The 20,727-nt window shown below is 39.0% G+C and overlaps 1 protein-coding gene across 1 annotated transcript in view; it reads right to left on the reverse strand.

Annotated features, from left to right (window-relative positions):
- DLGAP1 (DLG associated protein 1) overlaps nt 1-20,727 on the reverse strand; it is a 430,204-nt gene that overhangs the window by 334,330 nt on the left and 75,147 nt on the right. Inside the window, exon 2 of the mRNA XM_027785332.2 lies at nt 3,719-3,860. The gene's annotated coding sequence lies outside the window, so the exon portion shown is untranslated. The remainder of the gene's footprint in view (nt 1-3,718; nt 3,861-20,727) is intronic.

Here is a 20,727-nt window from a genome sequence, read left to right on the forward strand (position 1 = left end):
AGAAAATAAAGACAGTTACATGTGATGGAGTTCAACTACAGATTAACACCCTCAGTGTCTGTTGTCTACATGCAAGAAAGATGCTTAAGTTTGCTATTACCTAGACACCTAAGGCCCAATTCATTTGTCCTCAGAGATAGCCTGGAACATTCTTTCCTGGCCTCTAGCCGAGGTCTCCAACACCTCCTGTGTCATATTTATCGATTCCATGTGGATGTCTCATGTACACTGCTGCTTTTCAAATGGTCCTATAGGCATACGCAGGTGTCAATGGTTTGAACTTATAGGAGCCAGGTATTTGAATCAGTCCTTTGGCCTGACTACCACGAAGACATATAGTCCATTGACTATATGTTAGAATTTAGACACCTACATATGCTTGCACTAAAGTGTCCTCCCCACAAACTGAAAACCAGCCACAGCCTAAGATCATGACAGATGACAGCAGATAATTACAGCTCATGAAACAAATGGCAGAGCTCTGTGACATGGGTGAGGACACTACTTGAAATGGTATTACCGTATACTGAAAACCAGCTTCTCCACATTTTGTGTCAGGCTTTCAATCAAATGCACATTGAAGACAAAGTTCCATGTGAGAGAGTAACAATATTCTTTGCTCCTTTTTCTTCCCTGGCCACTTCATCTCAGGAAAGACTACTATTCAAAGAGCAACAACTAATAAAGTCCAGACACAGTCCATGAGGTGCAGGAGATAGAAAGTAGAAATCTAATCCCACCTAATCTCTAACTCCTGCTTTGTGTGAATCTAATAATGGTATGTCAGTAAAATGGCAACAATAACATACAGAACTACTGTGTACCTCTCGAGAGACAGAAGTTAAACTGAGCTCTCAAATCTTCATGACTTGGGTAGTTCAGGGAATACTGAAGGAATCTTCCAGAAGTCTTTCTTTTAGTTCAAGACCAGCAGAGGTTTCCATCCGTTGTTGAGACTGTTGCTTTGAATTACAGTGGCAGTCCTTGCCCTTAAAAAAGCTCCAGCTAATTCCAGTATCTTATATTAATACTCATCCTATCCTTTCTAGTAAAACTTTCATGTGGATTGAAAAAGTGGGGTAAAAACATTGAAAACCAGTCTACAGATGTGGAAACCCCATGAACAAGTAATGAACATTTAAAGATTTTAAATAAATACGCTACTGTAGTCAAAAGCAGACTATTCCTGAGACACAGGCTTTTCTATCTGCTGTTTTTTTTCCCATCCACTCCAAATTTCTAGCTCTTCCTTTTTACTTCTCCTCGTGCTTTTTTCAGCTTAGTCTGTTTTTCTCATCTGGGTAATCTTCATATCCCAGACAGGCACTTAATTCTACCCTATACTGTCAACCTTATTTTCCCTGGCTTCTTTGTGAGCTCAAATGATGCAAAACTCGAATGTCCAAACTACACAGAGTTGCAAGCTGAGGTCAAGGCACTGCTTTGATAGCACTAAAGAAAAAACTGAATTAATTGTGAAAATATTCAGCAGATGTCTTGATTAAATTCCTTTAAATGAATGTTCATGAATTATTCAATTGACTAAAAGCCCAATGATTCATTTGAACAATATCCTGAAATTATTTGAATAAACTATTTTATGATATTATTCAAGCTACCTCTGGCTATAAGTATTCTGGAGCCATCTGGATGAATTCCTAGATGCCCTCTCAGATTATCCTAAATGTTTCTCTGTGAAAACTTTTGTGCGTTCATTTGTCCTATATCTAGGCCAATGCAATTACTAAAAGGTAATACCACATTATCTTCCTGATAATTGCAGGGTCTTACAAATCTACAAGAAGGCTATTGCTGCAGACCAAACCCATAACCTTCCTATGAAAAATGCAGTTTTCCCTAAAGTACCTGCACAAATTGATACTAATTATGTAGGAAATACAATGAGCAACACTGTGGGATCCCTTTAATTTGAGGAAGTCTTCATTTCATAAATGAATAAGGCCATTTTCCTTTCTGATATTCTGAAAAATGCATGTTTATGGAAAATTGTCACTTGTATTCAGATTTAGAACCTAGAAACTACAGTGATGGTTCCTTGGAAATGCTTAAAATAGATAAAATGGATTGACTGATTGCATATTCCTTTGAATTATTGTGAAAGCACCAGAACCATCTAAATCATTCCACAAGAAAAGTGGAGTTAGAAGTTATGTAACTTCAAGTTGCTATAAATTGCTTCTTGTTGAAAGCTATATAAAACATTTTCAAATCTGTCATGTTCCACCTCTTCTGCTTAAAAAAACCCCAAAAATCTAAGTGAAAATGTCCAAGAAACATATGAATCAGGATTACGTTGTTAAGTTGGAGCAAAAGCTATGCCACCATGGACACTGGATACTCTTCTGCAATTAAATCTAAGAACTTGAACCATTTTTATGTCCAGAATGTATTATAGTGAGACACATTTTGTTATGTTAGCTAAATCAATGTAGCTAACTCGAGCAACAAAACGAGCTCAGATATACTTTTTTTTTCTTTTTTTTTTTTCTCATGGACACACTATCTTCACTTTAATTTAATCCAAGTTCATTTCTTGAATACAGATTATATTTACCTTCTTTCTGCTGCTGATATTCCCATGTGCCCTCAGAACAAGCTATTTGACAAAGTGGCCAGGAAAACACATTTTCTACTTCTCTTCCCACAGTAGCATGCAAGATGACTGCACAGCCACAGCATCCCAGAGAATATGCTCTACGACATCTGATCTGACCTTTGATCTTTGCAAGAAAACAGTCTCAAATCTTGGACTGAACTATCACAAAGCAGGAGAAATGGAATAAACAGTTTAGAGAACATGAAGGAGCCAGAAAGTGCTTTACTTGTAGTGATGGGAACTGAAGAAATTAACACGGTAGATGTCAGAAGATAATACAGAGGTTAAAGCTGTGGGGCAACACCTGAAGTCTGCTCTTGCTAGTCACAAGATTAACCACCACTGCCAATGGGAACTGTAAAACCAGTGACAATAACATGAGTGTCAGGTCATTCTTTTCTATCTTGAAATATGTATTTAAATTAAGAAAGGAACTCTTTTTCTCTTTTTTGGCTATTTTATGTGTGTGTGTATATATACACACACATTTTAGAACTGCTGTTCTGACATTTTTACTGGCAGTGAAATTGTAAAAAGCCTTTAAAAGCCTTGTAACCATTTCACTGGGAACAGAGGGTTGAACTACTACCAAATGAGGCTTTGAAAGATAACAGCTGGAGAAAGCACTCATTTTCAGGACAGAATATCCCCCCGTGAAAAAAACTTCTTGCTTACTAATACAGGTACCTTCCCCATTAAAACACATGGGCTGGCAAAGCAAAATAAGAAAGGAGTCATGGCAGAATTGCATTCGATATACTGAGAGTGTGTATCACTCAGCACCGAGTACCACTCTATGATTATATCCATTTTTGTACTCTGAAAAACAACAGCCTCCTACAGCAACAAAGACAAGTATAAGACAGATACCGTTTATCCCAGAAAATCTCTTTGCTTCTTAGAAAAATACTAGAAATTAAAAACAACACCTTGCTAGTGAAATTAGCTGAAATAGCTCCTTTGATTATCTGTTCTTTAAATTAGGAAAGAAGAAGAGATTTTTGTTGTTGTTGTTGTTCAGCATGATTTATTTTTAGACTGGCAAAGAGACAATGGTAAACAGAACTGAAGCTCTGTGGGCACCTTCTGAGGTTAAATTACCTTTCATGCCATTTGCACAGAAGACTGTTCTCAAGCAGCTTGAGCAGATGGTCGGGACACCATTGTCCGTTTACTTGTATCCACAAAGATAAACGATGGCTCTTTGAAATCCTGAACAATGTGACCCTTGTGAAGTCTTAGGCTGCCAAGGAAAAAAAAAACAAAACCCAAATAAATATAAAGGTAGCTGAAGAGGAGAAAAGAGTTTTGACTGATGAAATTTAATTTTAAACTATTAAAATCCCCCTTTAACAAATATATATCTCTATCTCTAATCTAGAATTATTTCTCTAAAATAAACTAATATGTTCCAGAATACTTAACAAAGTAGGAGACACAGGTAAAAACAAATCACGCACAGTAACCCTGACTGAAATAAGAATCTGCCATCTCTGCTCAACTGCTTCTACTACATATAGCATTTGCTGGAGCATGCTGCCAAATAACAACCAGTTCTGCTTACTGGGCCACAGAGATGGTCAGAGATTTCCAGGACCAAGCCAGAGCAGACAACTGTCAGTGCACAGTGATCCACCCAGTCAGCCAAGTATTGGTAGAGAAGGTCATGAAAGTGAGAGAACATGCTGCATGTGGTTTTCAGTTGTTTGTAAGAACCTCCCAAACTTCTCTGAGAGCAGCACTGGTCAAACATCACCAATATGAGCATTTTGCCAACAAGCAACTTGCTAAAAAGGCACTTTTATTGAAACAAGTTACTAATAACAAAGATAAACATCCACAGCTATGAAGAAAATCCGGAACACTTTTGGGATTTAAGAATGAAGTGAGCAGATATTAGTCTTTGGACATGCAAATATGCCTAGGTTTCAGCTGGGATAGAGTTAAGTTTTCTTCCTAGTAGCTGGTATAGTGCTAGATTTTGGATTTAGTATAAGAATAATGTTGATAACACACTGATATTTTTGGTTGTTGCTGAGCAGTGTTGAGAACCAAGTCAAGGGCTTTTCAGCTTCTCATGCCTGGCCAGTAAGAAGGCTGGAGGGACACAAGAAACTGGGAGGGGACGCAGCCAGGACAGTTGACCTGAACTAACCAAAGGGATATTCCATACCATGTGACGTCATGCTCAGTACATAAACTGAAGGGAAATCTGGCTGCAGTCTGCTGCTCAGGAACTCGCTGGGCATTGGTTGGTGAGTGGTGAATAGTTGTATTGTGCATCACTTGCTTTGTGTATTCTAATCCTTTTATTACTATCATAATCATCATCATGATTATTATCATTATTATGATTTTCTTCCTTTTCTGTCCCATCAAATTGTCTTTATCTCAACCCACAAGTTTTCTCACTTTTACTCTTCCATTCTCCCCCCCATCCCGCTGCAGGCGGAGAGTGAGCAAGTGGCAGTGTTGTGCTCAGTTGCTGGCTGGGGTTAAACCACAACAAACTAATTGCATAACCTGTCACTCTTAAAAGCTCCTGAAAGAAAAGGGAAAGCAAGGTTTCTGAATATGGAAAGAATCACATGGAATCAGTGAAGAGGCCCAGATGCTGAGTTCTATACACACAGCAAAATAAGACAGAATTGGGTTTAGAAAATAACAGTGAAATTAGATAACTATGATTCACCAGCCATTCAATGTTCTAAAGCCAGCAGGTACTGTGAAGCATTTAATTAACTGCAGTTGCGTCTAAAGGTAGATAGTTGTTTCTGCAATAACTACTTGTTCAAAGAATGACACAACAAATAAAATTCATATCCTCTATCTAATACCTCACACTCCGCAGCAACAGCAGGTAAACAGAGGATATATTTCTCCCTCTCTCACTTCAGTGACCAATTGCCTTTTTAAAATCTCTTTTTTCCTCTGCTGTTGACATATTCAACATGCCTTAGAACAAATATACAATTTAGGCATGTAAGATTCTTGACAGATTTTTAGAAATTGTTAACACTCATTGGAGCAATGAAAGAAAGGAAAAGACAGGTTGATATAAACATCAAGCAATGGCATCCAGCAAAGTAATACACTTTGATAATGGAGGAGTAATTATAGCTCGTATAAGAGGAAATAAGTGTGAAATAATGTAAACATGAATGGGAACTTAATAAAAAATGTTAAAAAGTTAGGAAAACATAACAATTTATATTCATATGGGAATATAAGAGAAAAACCCGATGGGAAGATTTTTCCTAACTCTCCTCTCTACCTCAGAAAAGGGGGAAACCCGAAAGTATGTTTGTTCGAAATATCAGTGTTTCATGCTAACTTTCACGCCAATGTCATTAAAAAAAAAAAAAAAAAAAAGCTTCAAGGCCTTTCTTTCCCCAAGGGAACACTAGCACTCTCTCTGCTTCACTTCCCCCACTTTTGTCACAAAATGAAATGTAGGGCCATTGTCCCTGACATGTTTGTCTCTACTTAACATCCCCAGCTATATTTGCCTATTTGCAAATACAATACAATGAAAGTCATGAATGTGCAATGTGTGTGCATGAATGTGTTTAATGTGAATCCACTGTCTGAGAGAATAAGTTGGACAACACCATCACCCATCTCTCAGCAAACCACTGCTGTCTTCCAGTATCAGTGGACTTCACTTAGAAGCATCTCCATTATTACAAGCTGGATGTTATTTTCTTCCTTATAAACAATGATAAATTGTAAAAAATACACAGTATCTTTATACAAAAAGCAATAAAGTTGTCTGTGAGGGACATGATAAAAATGTCCCTGATCGTGAACATAAAACATTTTCACTGAAAACACGAGTATACATTTTGGTTGTCCAGTAAAAGGACCGTTAAATAATAGTAAGGCAGCTGCATCATTATCAGATAGGCTGTTTCAATCATACCAGTTATGAAGAACCTGACATTTTACAGGAAATATGGCAAACCAGCATTATTTACAAATGTGCTGTTTGGAATGTGGTCTACGTAACTTCCATACTGAATGAACTGGAGCATCCATAAATGTTTTAGCTCTCTGCTTACCTCTCTCTGGACGTGAAACTGCCCAAAGCATATCAACAAAATGAATTTGAAACTTCTGTGAATAAAACTTCAGCAAATCAAATGAAATGTCACTTTTTTTTGGTTGCTTTTACCAGGAGCTAAGAAGCATCATGAAGGAAGCATAGGACTGGCAAGAGCAATACACACACACAGAAGCAAGTGCACATATTTATAGATGGACAAACTAATTTCCAAGGATGTGAAGATGAAAACACAAGTGCAAAAATGTCGGTGGTTAACTGTTTATTCTTCCTCAGTTAAAGCAGTAACAATACCCTCCATGTAAATTATTTCCTAGATCCTCCTGTAAGCCAGGCCATAATTATTGTGCAATAACAAGTTGCCACCTAAGGATCGGACTGTTTAAAGCTGCTGAAAAACTGAGCCATGAGGCAAAGATTTAGGCTGTCTTTCCCTTTGTACAACTGGGCATTAATATGTCTTCTGAAGACTAAAGACAGTTTCCTTTCTGCAGGTTTAGAAGTATAAAAGGCTCCAGTGGGAAGATTGGGAAGGTGTTCCCATCTCTCCATTATGCAGTAAGTTAAATCGATCATTATTTATGGAGAGGGAATATGCTGCAGACTCTTAGGAATAAGACTCAATAAAAACAAGGAGATGAGCAACAACTTTAGTCTTAACAGTGAAGTTGTACAGCAGCTGATTCCAGAAGGAATTGCTCAGTACTTAACTCCTTTCATAGTGCACACAAACGTAGCAGAAGAATACGGCACAATTACTAAAATCTTATGTATCTTCCAAGAAGCTGATGATACAGGACATATTCCATAATCACAGAAGGGAGGTAACAAAAAGTCGAAAAGCTGTCTTTAGTCTCAGTATTATGAGTATCCAGCCTGGAACACTTTTTAAACAGACAGCTATTCTGAATGAGCTGCGTTAGTGGTAAAAGAGTTTAGTAGAAAAATGCTGATCTGGAAGTCAGGTTAAGTGATCATTTGGTGCTGAAATTAGTAAAACTTGCCTTTTAAATCTTGCAGAAAATGGTTTATGATGCTTGCAGCTAAGACATCTACAGATTCAACTCCAGTTTAACATTCACTGGGAAGGAAAGAGTACTTGAAACTGCATATTCTAGAACTGTAGTTATTTCTTATATCCTAAGTCTTTGTTTCCCTAAATGTAACACTAGCAAGATGCCAATTTCCCCTACAAAACCAGATGAAAAATAGATACCCATTTTAATATTCTCTTAAATCACTGGGAGAAAGGATGAACTCCATGATAACATGGACTGATCACAGACCATTCCATTAAGACCACACAGAAACCTCTCCCTGAGCAACAAATGCCATGGTTGTTAATAACATATTGGCTCCTGACCTGCTGAAACCAGTAGACCAAGAATTTGCAGACTCTTTGACACATGCTTTTACAGTGCTAAATGAAACTGAGCTCCCAAGTATAATACTTGGTTACTAGGGACAGAAATATTTGTGTCTTTAAATAAAAATTAATACCATGACACATTTGGAGCAAGTTTTCCCTTAAACATGCACATCTTTCAGATACTTGGCAGGAATCACGCTCATTTATGCAAGGTTAGAACTACCCAAGCTTCAATATCTAAAGAAGCAGAAAGAGGAAATTAATGCAATATCCAGCCCCCTAAAAATTCTGAGCAAGTCCTTAAAGACTCTGGCTAATGAAATTTTGTGATGTTCACAGAATCACAGAATGGTCAGGGTTGGAAGGGACCCCTGCAGATCACCCAGTCCAACCCCTAAAGCTAAAGCAGGGTCACCTACAGCAGGTTGCACAGGATCGTGTCCAGGCGGGTTTTGAATGTCTCCAGAGAAGGAGACTCCACAGCCTCTCTGGGCAGCCTGTGCCACTGCTCTGTCACCCTCAGGGTAAAGAAGTTCTTCCTCATATTCAGATGGAGCTGCCTGTGCTGCAGTTTGTGCCCGTTGCCCCTTGTCCTGTCGCTGGGCACCGCTGAAAAGAGCCTGGCCCTGTCCTCTTGACACTCAACTTTAAGATATTTATGTGCATTGATAAGATCCCCTCTCGGTCTCCTCCAGGCGGAACAGGCCCAGCTCTTCCAGCCTGTCCTCACAAGGGAGAAGCTCCAGTCCCCTCATCATCCCCGCAGGCCTCTGCTGGGCGCTCCCCAGTGGTTCCCTGTCTCTCCTGAACTGGGGAGCCCAGCACTGGACACAGCGCTCCAGGTGCGGCCTCAGCAGGGCAGAGCAGAGGGGCAGGATCACCTCCCTCCACCTGCCGGCCACGTTCCTCCCGATGCCCCCCAGGCCCCCATGGCACCCCCTTTGCTGAACTGCATTCGGTCCCCCCCGCCCAGCTCTCCAGCCTGCCCAGGCCTCGCTGAACGGCAGCGCAGCCGCTGGGGTACCAGCCGCTCCTGCCAGGGCTGTGTCACCGCCAGCCTTGCTGAGGGCTCTGCCCCTTCACCCAGGGCGCTGGGGAGCCCGTTGGACAGGGCTGGGCCCAGCGCTGAGCCCTGGGGAACCCGCCAGCTACAGGCCTCCAGCTGGGCTCTGCGCTGCTGGTCACAGCCCCTGAGCTCTGCCATCAGCCAGCTCTCGATCCGCCTCACTGTCCCCTCATCCAGCCCGCACGGCCTGAGCTGACCTCCGGGGCTGTTATGGGAGACAGTGTCAGAAGCCTTGCTGCGGTCAAGGTGGGCAACGTCCACCGCTCTGCCCTCATCTACCCAGCCAGTCGTTCCATCATGGAAGGCCATCAGGTTGGTCAGGCATGATTTCCCCTTGGTGAATCCATGTCGACTACTCCTGATGACATTCTTTTTCCTTCACATGCTTCCAAATGACCTCCATGAAGAGATGTTCCATCACTTTCCAGGGATTGAGGTGAGGCTGACCAGTTTGTAGTTTTCTGGGTCTTCCTTCTCACTCTCTTTGAAGACTGGAGTGACATTGGCTTTCCTCTGGTCCTTGGGCACCACTTCTGCTCTCCATGATCCTTCAAAGGTGATGGAGAGTGGCTTAGAAATAACATGTACCAGCTTCCTCAGCACTCATAGGTGCATCCCATTAAGGTCCATGGATTTGTGGGTGTGAGGTTTGTCTAAATGATTTCTAACCTGATTCTCCTACAATTACTTTCTTCAGAATTTCTCTTTTGCCTCCAGGGTCTGCAATTCCCGAGAGCCAGCCTTAGCAGTAAAGACTGACGCAAAGGCGGCATTCAGTAACTCAGCCTTCTCTGTATCCTTGGTCACCAGGGCACCCACCTCATTCAGCAGCAGGCCCACATTTTGCGTAGCCTTTGTTTTGCTACTGATGTACTTGAAGAAGCTATTCTTGTTGTCCTTGACGTTCCCTGCCAGATTTACTTGCAAATGGGCCTTAGCCTTCCTCGACACATCCCTGCATAATGTGACAACATTCCTATATTCCTCTCAAGTGGCCTGTCCCTTTTTCCACATTCTGTAAACTTCTTTCTTCTGTTTGAGTTTTGCCAGAAGCTCCTTACCCATCCGTGCAGGTCTCCTCTTCCTTTACTTGATTTCTTACTCATAGGGATCACCAATCTTGAGCTTGGAGAAAGTGATGCTTGGATAATTAACTACCTCTCTTGGACCCCCTTACTAGAATAGAGCTCTAACCCGTGGGATTCTTCCAAGCGGGTCCTTGGAGAGGCCAAAGTTAGCTCTCCTTAAGTCCAGGGTTGTAATCCTACTTATTGCTCTACTTCCTACACACAGGATCCTGAACTCCACCATCTCATGGGCACTGCAGCCAAAGCTGCCCCCAACCTTCACATCCCCAACCAGATATTCCTTGATTGTACAAGGACCAGCAGCACACCTTATGTCATTGGCTTCTCCACCTGTGTCATCAATAACCTGCAGGAATCTCCTGGACTGTGTGTGCCTAGCTGTGTTTTCTCTCCAGTAGATATCAAGGTGGTTGAAGTCCCCCACGAGAATCAGAGCCTGTGATCATGAGGCTACTTCCAGTTGTCTGTAGAAGACCTCATTGATTTCCTCTTCCTGATGAGGTAGCCTCTAGTAAAACCACACAACAGTGTCCTCCATGTTGTGTAAAAAATAACCACGATTATCTGTTATTTCCTACTTTGTGCAAAGACATGGACTTGTGCAGAATGGGTGCTAAAAGCACTACCAAATCAAAATGACTATGTTTCACAACACTTTTTACAGTTATGAAGTAACTTGTGAAACCTCATGCCTTTCAAGAATTACCAGAAATGCTGGTTGGTGTAATCTGCAATGTCATAAACTGTGATAAATACTAACGAGTTTCAGGGTCTATTTCCTAAATGTACACCTCTGAAATTTTTAATTGCATTTCCAAGAAGTCTAAGCTTCCAATAATTCATTTCAGTATTTCTGTCATTTCTGCTTGCCCCTGTTCTATTGTAACTTTGATCTGTTTTCAGTACACACAGTCACCTCTTCCATTCTGGGAAGAAAAGACTTCATTAAACTTACAGACCCACTGATGACAGGGCTCCACTGAACACAAGCTTTATCTGACTCAGTTAATGTTCTGGACATCTGAGAATCTTCAGAGAGATAAATGATGACTACCTAGACTCCCAACAACTTTAGTGGAGGTACTGTTAACCTGGAGGTCACTAAAGCCTTAGCACTTACACATTGCTTCATCTGCAGCCAGGAGACAGTATCAAAATATAATTTATTTGGGGAAAGGCAAAGCAACTCCCTTCTACATGGAACATTTACAGAGCAACAGACAATACCTACCTCTTTCACAGTGAAAGTGGCCAAACCCTGGAGTGAGCTACTCAGAGAGATCATGGAACCTCTACCTTTGGAGATATTCAAAACTCATTGGGACATGGCCTTGAGCTACCTGATATAGCTTTGAAGTTGTCCTTGAGGTCCAGAAGCCCCTTTTAACCTACATGATCATCTGAATCTGTGCAAACTTACTTTATCCTCAGCTGAACCACAGCAATATCCAGAAGACAAGGTAGGAATTTGATCTGCTCTACTTCAGGCACTTTCCAAAAAAAAATGAGGCTGAGCTGGGGAGCTCCAAATCATCTGAATTGCTCTGCAATGGCCATAGGAGAATAGCACCTCAGCTTTGTTTCATAAGGACAATAGCTGCTCCAGTACTACAAAACCCTTAATTCCAAGCTCATGCTTCAGTAGTGATTCCTAAGAAGGATTTCTAGTAGCCAAAAATCACCAGTATAGTTACCTGACACATTGGGTTTTCCTTTGAGGTCTCCCATCTCATTAATGATGAGGCTGACTTGGCTTTGCATATGAGATTTAGCAAAGAAACAGCCTGCAGTGATACTGAAGTGGAAAACAGAGCAAATTAAACTGGTTGTCTTCCTATTTTGCAACCAAATGCAATTACCATGCTGGGTAGATGCCATCCAAAGAAAACACTGAACAATGCAGACAGAAACCATTTCATTAGCATGCACAGAGTGAACCTTTCCCCAGGTGTAATTTAAGAAGCCCTTAAAATACGCAATTCTATCTACTACTTTGAGTCCTCAATCGCTTCCTACTGTAATTCTAGTTTCCCTCTACATGAAATCCTGCAGTTAAATCTACTTTCAGGATGACTGCCCTGATTAATAACTCTATAATGTCTGTACTCTCTGTTGGATAAAGCATTTCTTTGTTCCAAAGTAATCCTTTTCCTCTGAACACTGGCAATTTCAGTGCTGAGGGAATGAATCACCACTGCTTGGTGCTGCCATTCACACTGCTGGGATGTGTAGTCATGTGAAGTCATTCTGAGCCATAATTTCTTATCCTCCTCAGTCAGCTGTGGATTATGACAGTGGAAGGACTATATGGATACAAGTAACTCACAGCTCAACCAACATGCCCATCAAAAAGACCAGAGCAACTTCACAGATACTGGATGAATTCTGAATACATCAATTTTTATATTTTGAATGCTAACTCAAGAAAATAATATTTGTTGGAACATACAAGGCAACCAAAAAGGCAGAGCACAGTAATACAGGATGCAGTTTCTGGAAGGAAATGGAAGGGAAAGCATGCTTTGTTATATGTCAAGTTCCACTACAATTTGCTGGAAAACAAATCTGCTTGGCAATAGCAGTCAGTATTTTGATTTTCTCTCCACATACTGGAATTAAAAAGAAAGGAAAGATCTCTTGAGTTTTCACACATCAGTGATGGAGGTACTCTTTACAGCGGAGAGCAAATGTTCAATGGCCCGACATGGGACTTGGATCACAAAGGATCATTTAGTTCACTGGAGAGATCTGAGCATGAGACAATAATACCTCCAGGTATCAACACTACTGATGGGCAATTAACTATTATGGGTGTCATAGCTTTTTTGAAAGGTCATTTCATCTGAATGTAGAAGAGGGTCATTTTAGAAAACATATTTCCACAGAATAGGGTAACATTTACTTGCCTGCTTCAATCAGGAAAAAAGTAGCTTTCAATAAAGGATTTAGAAATTAATAAACAAGTTCTTAAAACACATTTTACAATGATCCTATACCACAACATATTAATAAATTTATGTTGATGACCGAGAGGCAGAATTGTATAGAAAAATGCACTGAGGAAGAAAGGCTGAAACATGCATTGTCTCATCAGCTTAGTGGAGCTCATTTCACCTGAATTTAAATGACTTGAGTAAGATTATGCAGTGAGTCAGCTCAGAGCCCAGAATAGAACCAGGGAATCGTGGCTCATTGTCTCTGTCTTTAACCATTAATTCACACTCCCACACTGAGAAAAATGAATGTTACTATTTTATTAAGCCCCCCAATATATTTAAATCATACCAATACACTGAACCATGTTAAAGAAAAAACATGAACTGAGGTATAAGCCTGACATCCAGTCTGAAACTTGGGTCACTATGAATATGGGTAGAAAAGGGATAATGCTTGTGTAAAACTGATGGACCTACACGCTTTACCATCAGTCCTCTAGCTTTGATTGCTTTGGGTTCTGTTATAACTAAAATATGTCAATCTCACTTCCAAAACAAACCAAAAAAATTACAGAGGTCTCCAACCACAAAGAAGCTTTTTAGGTAATAGGTTATGTATGTATTTGTTACTGTAAAATTTCATTCTACCACAAATATACATTTTAAGCTTTCTATTGTGATCTCCTTTAAAATCTCATGAGAGTATACTACTGCTTAGAAATTGTTTCAATAGACAGAGTGCTGGATAGCTGTCTCCTAACACCAAATGTGTCATTTCAGTCTAAGGACAATAGTGGATGGATGCCCTGAACAGCTCTACTTATATGTCACCTTACACTACAATTTAAAGAAACTTCCCAGTATTTAAATAAAGAATGCATGTTCTAGTAATATTTAGCTAAAGTTAACACCTAGTAAGGAAATGGATGAACTCTTTATTGCTAACATAACTCTCTCTTCTAATTAAATACAGATTTTAAAATGAAATATGCATTCTGGAGAATATTCTTTTTCTTTCATTTCTTCTTTCTTTCTTTCACACACTATGTTTTTCTTTCACTTATTCTGACATGGTCCCTTTTTGGCCCTGAAAATGTGAAGGATCTGCTTTGGAGTCTCTCAAGATAGTAACAAGCCTGCAAGTGCTGTGATCCCAGCTTAGTATGGACTGTGTCTACTCTCTTCTAAAACTAGTATCAACTGGTTCCAGACCTCCTCTAACACTGCATATTCCCAAACACATTTTTACTCTCCAACTCAAATGGTTGGATGCATTTGAAGCTCTCAGTAACCACTAAGGTCCAACAAGCCACTAAATAAACACAAATATGAGCAATTAATTCACAACCTGTTCCAGGTAAGAAGCAACCCGCAGCTTCCCTAAAAGAGGCATTGATCAAGAACTCTTTTACATCTGCATCAGTTCTTCCCCACCTGCCCACTCTGGTTAACTGGGATGAGCTGGCTGTATTTCCCTTCTTCAGTGCTGCACAGAATTCATCTGCTCTCTCAGTCACTCCTCCTCCCAACACACAGCGGAGTGCAGCCAACATGCTTTCACTCCAGCTCCCTCCAGTTGCTTACAGCAGATAATAGCAGGTAAACAGTCGTGGTTCTCTTCCCCACAGTGACAGTCAGGGGCTGATCGCTGCTGAGTTAAGGAAGAGAAATTACTCTCCCCAGTCAGCCAAAAGGCAGGTGAGATGCTCTTCTATAATGAGTTTTACAACCTGAAAATGTTCTCAACAGCTTTTTACTGGGAAGACCTCTTCAAAAAATTTAAGTTACTGTCTGAATATCATTTTAAATGTCACATGCAGACAGAGCTATATAGTATATATGAATATACATGTCCTGGTCACCTATCAAAGCTCCTTAGTAGACACACCTTTGAGGCCTGTGGATCACAGGACTGAAAAATGACCAATTCAACTGTTTCAACATGTGAAATAAGGAACAGAACAGGGACCTGAGAAGGCAACAGGGAGCTGTGATTATACAGAACATGCAGGATTTGCATATTGTCAGCTTGCAGACTCAAGGTGAAATTTTCCTGAAAGATGCAAATAGACAAGAACTACAAGTGATATCAGCAAATTATGAAGTCTGATATAATTAAGACAAATTTCTAAGCTATATATCTCTCTCCTGACTGTAAGAGAAGGGTGTCACACGTGCTGCCATACAGCATTGCAGAACCTTCCCAACAACTTTGCTTGGTAGAAAGAGTGGTTTAATTGCTTCACATATTTTCTTGGAAGTCGTCTTTACTGTTCTGTTGGCAAACACCTTAGAGTGAATGAAAATATTATTTTTATATACTCTGTGTCAATAGATATAATAAAATGCTTCTTTTGAAAGTTGATAAAGGCAAGATATGCAATGGATGAGCTAAGAAACACTGACACAGAAAAATAAAATAGTTTATCTAAGATAAAACATGAAATCACCAGCAAAGGTGGAAATACGTTTGAGATTCTAAGAATTTTCTTTGGAATGGTCTTATGGAATATGTATTCTTTGTAATAGCAAGCTTTTTTTTTTTTTTTTGATAAAAAGTACTAGGATATACTGTTTTTACGCATACATGAAGCAATTTGTAAACCTATAGTATTCAGAAGACATAAACTATTTTTGAGTACTGCTTCAAGCTCTACATACCACTAGAAATTCATAAAAGGTGGCTTAAGAGTCATTATCCCCTCCTGTAATTCAAAAATTTGGTGCTGTCTTATGAAATTACCAGCCAGAAGGTTTAAAATAAAACAAAGGAAAAAAATTGTCACAGATTGTGCATGTAAATCAAGGAACTCACTCTCTTAAGATATTAAGGAAGTCAAAGGTATAAAGAATTAAAAAAGAGACTGAGAAGTTCATGGAGAATGAGCTCCCTGATCATTACTAAATACAGAAGTAAGCTCCTTAACCACTAATAGTCATTCCTGGTGTGCCTCATTTCTTAGACTTTTTTGTAAATATTCACTACTGGTCACAGTAAGAGAAAGATGAGCAGGACCTCTGGTCCCACCCAGTATAGCATCTTTTATGTTCAGCACAGCACTGAAGAGAATGGTACCTGTTGTGTATGAGCTTCTCAATTGCAACACCTGTCTTCCTGAAAAGGCAAATTCATGATGCAGGCATATAGAAACACCAGTCATGCTTTGCTTGGTTTGTTCTTCCAGGTCTTTCAAGGTCATGAACTTCTGGTATATGGTCAAAAAATGTAATCTTAACTGCTCATTGTTCTGCAAACTAAAAATAGCAATCTACTCTGCAATTCCTCTGGTTGCTTGGGTAAAACCCTATAGATTTCTACAAATAGATTTTTGCACAGTACCAGGGCAAAGGAAAGAGGGGAGAAGAGGGATGTAAAAAGAAGTCAAAGGTCTTTTTCTCTAATGAGTTAGTTTCTTCCATGTATGTCTTAACGTGGACCATGCATTGCTGAAAATTATGTTTTAGTGAAGTCAGATTCTCACACACCCTGCACTTACCTCCTCCACAGAAATCTGCCTTATTGGGAAGCATTTCTCAATCACACAAACCAGACTCTGCAGGCAAAACCACCTGAAAGGTGTTATCAGCCAAAAGCCAATTTGAAATGCAGTGAAGTTATCAGTAATAGTGTAACACCAGCTAATAGTGATATTCCTGTCCAAACACCCAGAACTATTTGGCTTTGGATGCCCTTAGCATTTGCTAAAGCATTTTTTTCTTTGGTGGAAAGAGATGAGCGTGTTGAAGCAAGAGCTTAAAATGGGATGTGAGTTTTGAATTTCAAAACTTCATTACAAGCGTGGTTTGGGGCTAAGCTTAACCTCATGCTTGTGGGAGAGTAAGGGACTGCTGGGGAAAGCCCCACAATCTGAGGCATTAGAGCTAGCATTGGTTCTGAGAAACATAAATGAAACCTGGCAAACTGTTATTTCACAGCAGTATGATTGCAGAAAGAAGCATTAGTTGCCTCTGACGTTTACTGCTGCATCACTGCTACATACTGAGTGTGAAATCCTGAGCCATTTCTTTCTCTCCCAACAGCTATCAGAAAACAGATAGGTAAAGATAGTGTGGTGGCCCTGAAGTGGTACAACCTGCACAACAAAGCAGCACAAAATTTCCATCTCTCAAAATCTTCTCTTTTTCCCAGGGAAAAATATAGTAGAAGTTGATTTTCACAATAAAAAAAGATGTTTATTTGGGTATCATTTAATAATTTAATTATCAGGTTTAACATGAATAGTCAAATTATTGCAGATTTTTAATGTATATTGTACTTAAATACCTCGTCCCTACAGCTCTCTATTTTCCTGTGTACTTTTAAACTTTTCTAAATGTGATTTTGATAATGTAATCATCTGCTTGAATAAACATAACCTAATTGAAGTAGTATTCCAAAGAGCATTATTTCTATTATAACTTCACTGGTGCATAGCTGCAAACAGACAAATGAATGATAGCAAATGACCTAGATAAATGTGTCCCGATAGCTGTTGCTCCTTAGTCCTGACCTTCTGACACTGTTCCAGCTGTGCAATAACTTGTCCCAGCATTAAGGGACAATCTCAGGCTCACTCTGTTCTGGGAAAACCACTAGTATTTCTCCACAAAGACACACAATGTCATAAAATTAGTGAACTAAAATGTATTTCTAATGTATAATCAAAAGAAACATTGAACTTTTCTACAACTTCTCATCTCTCACTATGAAAATAAGTAATAAGTAAAGAATTATAGTAATAAATTAAATGATATTCCTATTTTACTGGTAGTTGAATGTTTTAGCATTTATTTTCAACTTTTGAACTCAGAAAGTACAAGTTTCATCAAATCTCATTCCCGAGGAATCCTATTTCCAGTGCCTTTTAGTAAACATAAGAAAGGAAGATAAATGACAGAAAGTAGTTCTGACTTAACGTATTCAGAGTTGTAATCTATGTTCTGTGTAATTCAATGCACAATGGTAATTCACAAAAAAATTGCTGCGCTACAAAAGAAAGCCAAAAGTAATCAAAGAATATGTAAGATAAGGTAAGAAACTATGACCACTGCACAATCCCAGCGTGACTAATAATTCAGAGAGCAATGTGTATGTTATAATATATATGCTATATTATACACACAGAGTACCATGTTTTTTACCTAAGAAATTAGTCTTACAATGCTGGGTGATGCCTGCATTCAAGCATTATCTTGCAAATACAGTCAAGCAGCTTAATACAAAACCACACCATTAACTTACATAACTAGCAACTGAATTTAGGTATTCCCCTATGTAGCCCAAAATACCCCTAGATTTTAAAGCCAAAACAATCTCCATCGTTAAGCTGCAGAAAATGATACCAGAAGTTTTAAAAGCAAATTAAACCAGATGTGCTGGAGCAACATCGCTAGTAAAGTGTAGCCTAGTCTCTGCTATTTTTTCCAGATTCTGTTTGCACACTCTGGTGAGAGTAAATAATCTATTGTGATGGGGAAGATAAACTGGAAAACTTTTCATCAGTCTCACTAATCATCACAGCAAAAAGCCAGAAATAAGGCTTTCTGCCAAAAACATTACATTTTAAAATTCTGCTACCAGAAAGTTGTCCTAAGAATAAGTCCAATAGTTTCTCCTTTCATCCTTACCTACTTTATATTATGTTAGGAAATCAATGCTAGAGAAGTGTGTCATATAACAACAGGCCCATGCAACAGGGGGTATATTTTCCTACAGTCTCCAACTACCGTAGCACTGTGTAACAAATTAAATACAGCTTAACTATAAAGTCTCACTGTAAAAATAAATTAAAAAAAAAAACCACCCCTGAAATACCGCTACATGATTGAATTTAGATTAAACTAAAACCAGAGAATTTTCTTATGGAGTTCTTTTGGCACCTCAGCTGTGCAACACCTGGGACCCCCCTGCCAGAGAGTATGCCCCACAGTGCTCTAAACAAGAAAGCTAAAAACCTTGAAGAGCTATAGCAAGGAAGTAAAAAAATTATTTGAGTTCTGCAAAACTTACTTCTTAGTGAAAAATTTAGGAAACTCAAACTATTTGAATTGTCTTTAAAAACACATGATGCAGAAACAAACAAAAAAGACCCCAAGCCCCAGTGAACCCACACCTGGACCAATAGTAACTGCCCACCTAGAGTTTTCTTGATTCTCTTCCCACTTAAACTGCACTAGACACTGTCATGTGGCCCACAGAAAAAAATTACAATTTGGCCCCATTTTGTTTTATTATAATTCAGAATTATGAAAGAAGTGCAACTGTGAGATCAAATTGTAGACTGAAAGGCAGAGATCATGCAGAGTTAACAAACAATCGTTTCAAAACAATAGTTAGGTTTCAAAACATACCTAAGCTGCTCAGAAATGCTTGAACAAAAAGGCCTTGATCTGTATGGTTGGCACTTTCCTCACATAAGGAGCATGCACACATAGATACTTCTCAAAGTCAGTGAAGACAGTGTCAGTTTGATTCGATATTTTTCTCTGAATAATAGGTTTCTCCTTTGAAAGAGTGACCTGTGTACATCACTGGGCAAATAAAATGTTCACTTCAGAACACTAGAGAGCAAACAAGAGAATGAGAAAAGGGTTGAATTTCATCAATTAGAATTTTGTCATCAATTCACTGGGTCCAGAATTTCACACAGATATGTTTGAACTGATGTATTTTTTAAAAAGAAAATCAGTATAAGCAATAAGATCTTTCAGTCCTCATTTTTTTCATCTTAATGGAAATCAACATTAACAGAGCCTTTTGAGGCTATCATCTGCAATTCTGAGGGAAAATTATTTAAATCCATACATTTGCTGACTGCTTTATTATCAATTTTATTTTTCATTTATTAAATTTTATTAACAATTTATTATTTTACTTCTTCACCAAACCAAAGCCAAAACCGATCTAATCCACTTTCCTGCCAATACTGAATTGATTCTTATTGTACTTATACCCTACTAGGTTTACGTGACCAAACATTGATGTTTCAGTTCCTTCTCTCAACACACTTGCACAGAATGCTTCTGCCTAACAGCATTCACTTAAAAGTGAATTATCATAGTAACTTTCCTTAGAGTTTCTTGTGATTGTGTTTGATTTTTACCACTGCAAACCGGTTTTGGCTCACAGAAGCTATCAAAGGCAGCAGCAGCAAAGAGTGTTTGTATCTTATTCACAAAGGGAAAATATAGCTAAGGTCTTTTGACATTAATGGCACTTGCATACACATGTTCTTTAAATTAATAGAAGAAAGGACCTTAAAGTTGTCACAAGGAAAACAAGAGTAAATCAGGCACTGGAAAGACAGAGGAAAAGCTTATTTATTTCCCACAAATACCCAAATAGCTCCAATGACAAATTTTTGTTTATGGCTTTATGTAACAGTCTTGATCTTGAGACATCCTAATATTTAAATGTTTAATGAATATCTGGTGAACTAAAAAGAAATATGCTTAAAAGCTGACCTAAAAGAATGCTTAATAGAGTCTAGATAAAATGTCAAAGTTATTTGTTGTGATCTTTACTGTTTTAAGCCTTTGGCATTACTGGTAAGTCACACCCAAATGAAGTATTCCAGGCTCTTCAGAA

Source organism: Falco peregrinus, chromosome 3, assembly GCF_023634155.1.
Source record: "Falco peregrinus isolate bFalPer1 chromosome 3, bFalPer1.pri, whole genome shotgun sequence".
NCBI lineage: Eukaryota > Metazoa > Chordata > Aves > Falconiformes > Falconidae > Falco > Falco peregrinus.